The sequence below is a fragment of the Rana temporaria genome, chromosome 3 (genome assembly GCF_905171775.1).
Source record: "Rana temporaria chromosome 3, aRanTem1.1, whole genome shotgun sequence".
Classification (NCBI taxonomy): Eukaryota; Metazoa; Chordata; class Amphibia; order Anura; family Ranidae; genus Rana; species Rana temporaria.
Genome location: NC_053491.1, coordinates 494,229,013 through 494,239,710, shown reverse-complemented (window position 1 = coordinate 494,239,710; position 10,698 = coordinate 494,229,013). Strand labels below are relative to the sequence as shown.

Sequence of the window (10,698 nt, the reverse complement as noted above, 5' to 3'; positions counted from 1 at the left end):
ATATTACTATAAATATATAAAGTAAAAACCAGCCGCCATGTCATCATACTCACTATCGCTCTCCTGCCCCCTAGAGGACAGATTTCCCGGTCTGAGGATAAGACCCGCTTGGTGACTTGTTACCAGATCTGTTTTATTTGTATGTGTCACAATCAGGGCCACCATCAGGAATTATGGGGCCCCTTACACAGCTTCAGGCATGGGCCCCCTGGAGCAAAGAACCGGGGGGGGGGGGTGTGCTGCTGCCTCAAATTGAGAAGTAGGGGGCTGCAGCGAATTGACTAGCGGGGGGGTTGCCGCCGCTAATATGGATAATTGAGAAGTGGGGGGCCATGAATTGAGAAGCGGGGGGTGCCATAAATTGGGGGGGGGGGTTTCCCTGGGGACCTTTGGGCCCCTTACAAAAAAATTGAAAAAATTTTTTTTTTTGGGACTTTAAATGAGATGCGTTTTTAAACAAACAGTAGTATAAGTAAAATAGTAAACGTTTATAACCAGGCTCATACATATCACCCAAACAGCAAGCCGAATTCAACTGTCTAACTGTATATGTTAAAAGCGGAGATTGGTTGCACGCATTTGCAAGTACATGAGTAAGCTGCAGAGCCCACGCCAAGGCTCTCTGCGATCTGCAGTCCTAACTAAACGTTTGAAGTCTCCTCATTAGAGGCATGTAAAGACTAATGGGTAGATGGAGGACAGGTGACTAGGGGTGTGTCCCCGCCTCCACCTATGCTTGGTATTGTGGTGAAGAGCACTGGAAAAAAAACGCATAATAGTATAAGGGTATCAGCAAAACGCATCTCCATCCCTATGTGGTACAAAGAAAACTGGGGTTGGTAGAGGGGGCTGCCATCTGGGGCCCTTTAATTAAAATAAAAAAAATATATTTTTATTAAAAAAAGGGGGGGTTGCCATCTGGGGACCTCTGGGCCCTTTAATCAAAACAAACAAATATAAAAAAAATATATATATTTTTTTAAATGGGGGTTGCCATCTGGGGCCCTTGGGATCTCCAGGCCCCTTACAAAAAAAAGGGGGGGTTGCCATCCGGGCCCCTGGGGACCTCCGGGGCCCCTTACAGGTGTACTGCCTGTACCCCCTGATGGCGGCCCTGGTCACAATAGCTGGGATACTCGGGTCATTAATAGTTTATTAATAATAACATGTAATATATCCTCACATAGAATCACAATATATCCATGTAAGAATGCACAGAGCGCCCGGCGACCCTCCTCTCCTTCATAACAGTATAGCAGCGGCTCTCCTAGTGTATCTGACAGGCATGATGACGTCTTCACCTTACACGTTACGTCCTAGGCGGGGCTTCATCATGTATATTTGTGTTGTTTGTTTAAAATGTGTAAATATTAACACTTTTAGGTTTAAGGAGTCTCACTTCTGGCGCTGCACAGCTATCTTTATATCTATCCTGTAAGGAAGATGTCGCTGCACATCACCAATCATAAGTGGCCAATAACAAAGTCGTTTTTTTTCATGTACATAGTCTGTTAAAGTTTGGGTGGTCTCGCTCCTCATGCTGCAATTTTGAACACTATGAAGATATCTTATGTAGCACTTCCCCCAAAGGAGCTGCTGGTTTGTTTTGGGCGGCACGTTACCTCTACTTCTCCGATGTCTAGGGTACTGGATGAGAGCTGTAAGAAAGTCAATGTCCACACGTTGCGTTCCATTTTCTCTGCTTTATTTACCAAACGTGGTAAAAGAAGGAACAATGGATTGAAGAGGTGAAGTAGGATATAGGTAGTGGGTTCAGGTGAAGAACGTGATCGGAAACACTCCTGCTTCCAGACATGAACTCTCGTCACCACTCTAGCCAGAGTGGGTGTTGTGCCCCGGATAGGCCTCTCTCACTAGTCCTAGCAGCCAGGGCATCACACGGAACCTTGGTACAGTCTCTGCCACTGACCTTCCCAAAGGTGAAGACACGTTCAGTCCAGAATCCTCTCACTTTAGGATTAAGCACCCTTTAGGATTAAGCACCCTTTAGGATTAAGCACCCGGATCTCTTCTCAAAGTAGTTACTTGTGAAATCGGGAAACTGACGGGCGATCACTGCTCAGCCTTTCAGTAGTGATCGGTCCTTCAATGAAGTTCAGGCCTTCCTGAGTGTACCAGCCTCGTGCTCGGTGCTCTCCAGACAGGTACTTCATTCGGTGGCTCCTCCCTCTAGGATGGATAGCGCAGGACCACTTTGTCAATGCAGACCCAGTCGGCAAGTCACAACTCCAGACCAATGTGGTCCCAGAGCCAGGAACTCTGAACACGCACCCCCGGCCAGGAGGGCCACACACAGGGGTGGTGGGACGACTGCCCAGGGCGGACGATGATGACCCAGAACTTGTGATGTCTGCCCCGTCAATACTCTTCCCCAGCATGCACAGCGGGTGATCAACCCCCACTGATTGGCTGCTGAGAAAGTATACCAAACACCTGGACTGATTGCTGCCACCCTTGGCCTGGGGTGGAACTGACACCCCAGACAACAATAGTGGTCACTTACAGTACAGCCACGGCTGGAACAGAGGTCCAAATTTGAAAACAAATAGGTCAGAGGTCACTAATCCTCTGACTACCCCCTAAATATAGAGCAGAGCCAGCAGAGAAAACAGCTGCCCGCTACACTTATATTGTTTTTTTATAATAATATAATATTGTTGTATAATTGTGCTGAAACACGTGTTGAATGTTTAACCACTTAAGACCCGGACCATTATGCAGGTTAAGGACCTTGCCCCTTTTTGCGATTCGGCACTGCATTGCTTTAACTGACAATTGCGCGGTCGCGCGACGTGGCTCCCAAACAAAATTGGCGTCCTTTTTTTCCCACAAATAGAGCTTTCTTTTGGTGGTATTTGATCACCTCTGCGTTTTTATTTTTTTGTGCTATAAACAAAAATAGAGCGACAATTTTGAAAAAAAATCAATATTTTTTAACTTTTTGCTGTAATAAATATCCCAAAAAAAGATATATAATTTTTTTTCCCCTCAGTTTAAGACGATACGTATTCTACATATTTTGGTAAAAAAAATCGCTTAAAAGCGTTTATCAATTGGTTTGGACAAAATGTATAGCGTTTACAAAATAGGGGGTAGTTTTGGGACATTTGGGCGGCGATCTGCGATTTATTTATTTATTTATTTTTTTTCGTGACTGTGACACGGCGGCGATCTGCGATTTTTTTTTTTCCGTGTCTGTGACATTATGGCGGACACTTCGGACTCTTTTGACACATTTTTGGGACCATTGTCATTTTCACAGTGAAAAGTGCTATAAAAATGCACTGCTTACTGTGAAAATGACAATGGTAGTGAAGGGGGTTAATCACTAGGGGGCGCTAAGGGGTTAAGTGTGCCCTAAGGGAGTAATTCTTACTGTAGGGGGGTGTGGATGTAGGGGTGTGACGTCACTGATCATTGTTCCCTATATCAGGGAACAGACGATCGGTGTCACTGCCACAGTGAAGAACGGGGAAGGTGTGTTTGCACTCACCTCTCCCCGTTCTTCAGCTCCGGGGACCGATCGCGGGACACCGACGGCTACATAGTTACATAGTTAGGTTGAAAAAAGACACAAGTCCATCCAGTTCAACCACAAAAAAAAAGAAACAAAATAAAAAACACAGTACAATCCCATACACCCAACTCCATACCCACAGTTGATCCAGAGAAAGGCAAAAAAACCCCCAGAAGAGCATGAGATCCAATTTGCTACAGTAGGGGAAAAAATTCCTTCCTGATCCCCGAGAAGCAATCGGATTCCCTCCCTACATTAGGATCCCCAGAGATCCCCTCCTTACATTAGGATCCCCAGAGATCCACTCCTTACATTAGGATCCCCAGAGATCCCCTCCTTACATTAGTGTCCCCAGAGATCCCCTCCTTACATTAGTGTCCCCAGAGATCCCCTCCTTACATTAGTGTCCCCAGAGATCCCCTCCTTACATCAGGGTCCCCAGAGAGCCCGTCCTTACATCAGGGTCCCCAGAGATCCCCTCCTTACATCAGGAAAATATGGAGAGACCCCCTAAATGGGGCTTTAAGGGCAACGAAAATATATAGTAGTCACAGTAATCAAAAAATTGGGTATTTTAATATGCAAAAATGAAAATTATACACATATATCACACAAAATTGTTTAAAAACAATACATAAATGGGTGTCATTGAAAAGCAAAGTCCATGAAGACATACACGGCCCTACGCGTTTCGGATTACCCTTCATCAGGGGCCGAAGTATATGTAGTCAACAGATATAAGAACCACTTTTCTAAAAAACAGAAAAGAATACATATATATTACAAGTGTTACAAAATAGAAAAATGGCAATAAATACATCAAAAGGTGCAGATAAAAACACATACCACTCACAGCGCTTAATCAACCCTGCACACCCCAGAAAAAGGACACCACTGTCAGGACGCAGAAGACTCCTCTAGATGGAATTAAGAGGAAGGAAGCCGGCGGTGCAGAATCGCGTATAGCAAGATCTCAGGCCCTTATAGTCCCAAGGTAACATGTAATAATATAAAAAACCTGTCCATAAAAAAGGGGACAGGATAAGTATGAATGTAATTAAATACTAAACCATTTACAAAAAGATGTATCAAAAATTATATAAATAACTGCATACCTGAGGTTTGCAGAAGTGTGTCAATATTTTATTTGGCCAAAGGTGTCAGTAGAGAGCTAGCAGAGCTCCAGCCTGTGAATACAATGGATGGCAAATAGAAGCAGGCATTAAATAGGGAAAGAAAAAAACACAAATGCAAAAATGAAGAGGTCCAGAGTAAAAGGTTGCGTACATGGAATAGGCACTCAGTATGGCCCAAGGACGTGCCGCTGGTACCACTGCCGTCCAGCAGTGTCTGACATTGCTGGGCGGCAGGACGTTTTTATAGGGAAGCAGGAAGGCGGGCATTGGTGTGGTGGGCGTGATCAAAAAGATCAGGCAGGACATGATAGGCCAGCTGTAGTAAAGGGGATGGTGATAGACAAACGCGATTGCGTCATGAAAAAGGGGCGGGGCGGAGGGACGCCAATCACACAATCGGGACCCCACAGCGCCGCCCTGAAGGGCGGAGTCACGACGTGTGATACGTCGTAGCATCGAAGGAAAGCAGAGAGAAGCTGCCAGGTGACAATCACTCACCTGACACGGAAGTGAAGGTAGAACAGGACGTTGGATGGGAATAGGCTGATGTAGAGGAAAGGGGCAGTGCAGAGATGAGAGCTGCAGAAAAAGTGTCAGCAGAAAACGTTATACTAAAAAGTAATTGTTGATTGCAAAAACGACTGAAAAGTAAAAACTGCTGGGAAGAACACCAAGCATAGAGTATATAATGGAAAAATGAAACTTTAGACAGAACCATTTGGATATGCAAAAGGGCATTGTTCTATGTATAGCAGGCCAAAGACACACAGCAATTAATTAAACATATTTGGTTAGTAGATATATGGACAAAAAGAGATCCAGGGACATATAGGAAACCCAGGGGAAAAATAAATAAAACCCCTGCAATTTCCAAATCCCTGTTATGGGCGCAGGTATAGACCCTTGGTCAAATGACACCTAAAAGGTGCGGGGGGACCAGGTCTGGGAAAGCCGTCCCTCAAAAGGGGGACGGCTTACGTGCGCCCAGCTATATATAGCGAAACAAACATCGCACGGACACCAATTCTGGGCCTGTGGGAAGTCCCTAAAAATGGGAGTGCGCAGGGGATACAGGGACATGATAATGAATATATAGGTCATTAATATGAGTACAATGATGAAAACAAAAAGATCAAATTAACAAGAAACATGGAATGCAAAATACAAAGAAGCAAAAACACCAAACAACACAGTCTCGTATCAATCTTTCTCACACCCCCCAGATGAAAAGCCCTCCAAAAAGGGTCTAAAGCTAATCTGCTCGTTAAGACCCGGAGGGTGGTTGGCCTCTAGCTCCGCGATCCAACGGGTTTCGAGTTGTAACAGGACTTTGTTCCAATCCCCCCCTCTGGGGTTAGGATGGACTCTGTCAAGGATCAAAAATTTGACCCCAAGAAAGTGTCCATCGTGTTCAGTCAGGATATGACGCCCGAGGGGTAGATCAGGATTGGCCGTGCGCATGGCATGCAGGTGACGGGATGCCCGTTTGTGAAAGGGTAGTTTGGTCTTGCCCACATAAAACCTCTTGCAATGGCAAGTTAGCAAATACACTACGCCAAAGGTTTTGCAATTGGCGTAGTGTCTGGGTTTGTAAAATTGGCCATTAGGTAGAACAATTTGCCGATTGGAATTAATATAACGGCAAATAGAGCACCCTCCACAAGTGAAGGTGCCTTTCCTCTTGCATGGGTCACACCTGAAGGTACCTTTGTACTCGCTAGTCACGAGATGGTCCCTAAGTGATTGGGCTCGGCGATATGTAATCGCAGGTTCCTTTGATACGAACGGTCCCAATTGGGGATCGATCAAAAGCAAGTGCCAAAATCGTTTCAAAATATTTCTGGTTACTTGATGCTGGGTGTGGTATTTGGTAATTATCCTAACAGCCTCATTGTTGTCAGAGGACTTCTTTTCTTTCTGAGTCAAAAGGAGTGGCCGTAGATGCCCGTTGGCACGTTGGAAAGATCTTTTTAAATTTTTCTTAGAATAGCCTCTAAGTAGTAGCCTATCTCTTAGTCCTGCCGCCTCTAGAAGAAAATCTTCTTGCGTCGAACAATTTCGCTTAAGGCGCAGGTATTGGCTATATGGTATTGATTTTATTAATGAAGAGGGGTGGGCACTGGTGGCGTGTAATATGGTGTTACCCGCTGTGGGTTTTCTGTAGAGCCCCGTTGACATGGTCCCATCAGGGCTCTTTAGCAGGGTGTCATCAAGAAAAGCGATTCGAGAGCTACTAAAATTCATAGTGAATTTGAGGTTGAAATCATTACAGTTCATGATGGTCATGAACAGCTCGAGCTCTGGAATGGAACCCTCCCAGATCATAAGAACATCATCTATGTATCGGTACCATCCAGATACAAGATGAATGAAGGGTTGTACAGGGGTACTAGTCAAAAATAGCTTCTCCCACTCCCCCAGGTACAGGTTGGCATACGATGGGGCACACGAAGTCCCCATCGCAACCCCCTGCACCTGGAGGAAGTGGGAGCCATCAAAAGAAAAAACGCCATGATAAAGTATAAATTCCAGTGACATGATAAGAAATTCCCCAAGCCTGCGATCTCCCCGGAAAATTGGGAGGAGAATGTTCTTTATAGCAGATAATCCCAAGGAATGTGGGATTGAGCTATAAAGAGCCTCCACATCGATCGCTACCAGTAGTGCTCCTGGAGATACTTTGAAATGCTGGATTTTTTGTAAGAGGTGGATGGTATCCTTTATGTAAGATGGGAGGTGCAGTACAAAGGGTTTAAGGTGGGAATCAACCCACATACTGAGATTCTCAGTTAGCGCGCCATTGCCAGATACAATGGGTCGCCCTGGTGGGTTGACAATGTCCTTATGGACCTTGGGTAGACAGTAAAATGTTGGAATTTTAGGGTATTTAATGCGTATAAATTCCCACGTGTCTTGATTAATTGCGCCTTGAGAGAACGCCCCATCCACCAGAGCATAAAACTCGATTTCGTATTTGATGATAGTAGATTTTGCGATGGGAGTGTACCAATCCTTGTTGGAAAGGATCTTTAGACACATACTCTTGTACTGATCATTGGTTTGAATCACAATGTTCCCTCCTTTGTCAGAAGGCTTAATAGTAAGCTGGTGACATTCTTTTAATTTTTCAAGTGCCTCATTAGGTTGGTAAGTCATACGTCCAGCATTCCGGGATTTGTGTAATTTCTTAATCTCAGCCGTAGTGAGAGCCACAAAGGCAGCTAGATTGGAATTCATTTGTAGGGGGGGGGAACTTATCGGATTTATTTTTTAATATGTTACGTGGTGGTTCAGATGGTATAGTTGGAGTAAATTCGGACATAAGATCTTCTAGATCCGATAGGCCACTGGAATCTACCAGGTCCACCTCATCACATAACAATAAAAGTAGATCAATATCATCTTTGTGTTGTTGAATACTAGCATAGGAGATTTCTTTTTTTGGTTTGGAGTATAGGCTCTTAAGAAGCAGTTTCCTGGCAAACAGATGAATATCCTTTGTAAGCTCAAAGGTATCTAAGGGTGCCTGGGGGCAGAAGGTTAAACCTCTCGTCAATAGGGTCCTCTCATCATTAGAAAGATGGTAACTTGAAAGATTGATAATATCCAGACCTGTGTTGAACGCAGCGTGATCAAAGGATTTGTTTGGTGAGTTTACGTGCCTTGCGATGTTGGAAGGACTTGGGGTAAAAAACCCATATCAGTGGTTTCAGTAATTGTTGGTCTTAGTCCTTCATGAGTTAATTGTGTATTCAATTGTTGTGAAGCCGAGAACACCGGAAACAAGCCGGTGGTCTGGGCTTGACAATTGCTTTGTTTATTGGATCTCTCACTAATAATAGGAGCATTAATAGATCCTGACTCTTGGACTAGCCGTTTTTTAGTGGTATTGTCGTCCTTGTCAGATAAGGCTCGTTTGGGTTTTGTACTCCTGTTCCTTGAAGAATTTACTGGGGGGGCATTGTTAGAGGCATTAGATGAGGTTTTTTGACCCTTTTTGGGGATGAAAGTAGAACCTCCCCTAAAAGAGTTTTGTTGAATAGAATAGCCTGTTTGCCATTTATAGGCTTTACCCTCTTGGAAGGATCGTTTGTCCCTCCAAAATTTGTTGTCTTTCTTATATAGGGTTTCAGCAGTAATTACATCTAGACGTCCCTTAATTTTGGTTTCGTGCTCTTTAAAAGCGGGGAGAGCCAAAAAGGGTAGGAGCTTGGTGTAAATATCATCAATGTCTTTTTCAACCTTCCCAGATCTAATCTTCAACAAAACTCTTTTAGGGGAGGTTCTACTTTCATCCCCAAAAAGGGTCAAAAAACCTCATCTAATGCCTCTAGCAATGCCCCCCCAGTAAATTCTTCAAGGAACAGGAGTACAAAACCCAAACGAGCCTTATCTGACAAGGACGACAATACCACTAAAAAACGACTAGTCCAAGAGTCAGGATCCTTTTAATGCTCCTATTATTAGTGAGAGATCCAATAAACAAAGCAATTGTCAAGCCCAGACCACCGGCTTGTTTCCGGTGTTCTCGGCTTCACAACAATTGAATACACAATTAACTCATGAAGGACGAAGACCAACAATTACTGAAACCACTGATATGGTTTTTTTTCCCCAAGTCCTTCCAACATCGCAAGGCACGTAAACTCACCAAACGAATCCTTTGATCACGCTGCGTTCAACACAGGTCTGGATATTATCAATCTTTCAAGTTACCAGCTTTCTAATTGTGAAGCATGTAATTCTCCCTGCTTGTTTTAGAGATATTGTGTGTGTTAGAGGTAAAAAGGGTTCATGTGTTACAGGCTGATTGATATGTTAATGACCCTTCCTCAGCCAGCTCCCTAGTTCAAATGGTAATTGATGTATTGTGTGTGGGAAGGAGACCGGCCTTACTGTTTACAATGATTAGATAAGTGGCTCATGTTAATTATTCTGATTGCTTCATTGTGGTCAGGCTGTTACACCTAGTAATTAACTCCGCTGATGTCCTTATCTAAAGAAAATGTGTCTCAGGTCGGCTCCGAATTGTCTGGCTATATTCTGTATGAGAACTCCAGAGTGGGTGAAAAGGGGGTGGAGCTCCCATTGTTCCTTGATTAAGGATTTAGCTTGTAAAACTGTATTTATAACCAGCAGCAAGCTGCCAATAAATCAGTCTTGGTTCCAGCCTTCAGTCTTGACTCATGTATGGATGATCCTGTGATGTTCTTGTATGGAGAGGAGGGAATGCTTGACGGGGATATCATACCGATACCGTCACAAATTGGTTGGCAGCAGCGGGATCTTCCCTTCTACTCTCCCTTACACCAGGATTCCAAGCAGACACTGGGAACAGTGAATGGAAGGCTGCTACACCCTGCTTAAAAGAAATACACTGAAAGAACTACTGGAAGTTCGTGGAAGGATTGCTAGCAACAAAACCAAGTGGGTCATCATAGCAGAATCAATGGAGATAGACCAGGAGGACGTGATTGCAGCAACACCAGCGGTACAAGAGATGGAGACACCAGTGATTCAGGAGGAGTCACCAACCAACAAGCTAATGAGAGAGAAGCTAGCGTGGTTCGGCCCGAACCCAACGCCGGATGTGGTGCTGAAAGTGATGGACATGTTAGTAAACGCAGAACTACAGAAGGCTAAAGAAATACGAGACGCAGAACTACAGAAGGCTAAAGAAATACGAGACGCAGAACTACAGAAGGATAAACAAATAAGAGACGCAGAGCTACAGTTAAAACTGGCAGCAGTCCAACAAGCAGCCGCACCTTCTCCGAACAGTGAGTACAGCACAGCAGACGCAAGGAAGATTCCGTTTAGCGCTTTTAAAGCTTTTGATGAAAAGGACTGTGAGATTGATAACTACCTGGCAGACTTTGAGCGACAATGTAACCTGCACCGAATAGCTAGAGGAGAGTGGGTTTCAATATTGTCAGGCAAACTGTCAGGCAAAGCTTCTGATGCTTTCCAGACCGTGCCAGATCAGGATATCCATAGCTACGCCCGGGTTAAAGAAGTGCTCCT

General features: G+C 44.4%; 1 long non-coding RNA gene across 1 annotated transcript; it reads right to left on the bottom strand.

Moving 5' to 3' along the window:
* Positions 1-4,538: 4,538 nt before the first annotated feature.
* LOC120933843 lies at positions 4,539-5,015 on the bottom strand. The gene is made up of 3 exons (XR_005748133.1): positions 4,826-5,015; positions 4,654-4,725; positions 4,539-4,556 (listed from the first exon to the last, which is right to left on the bottom strand). It is a non-coding gene; the product is annotated as an uncharacterized LOC120933843 (long non-coding RNA).
* Positions 5,016-10,698: the final 5,683 nt, after the last annotated feature.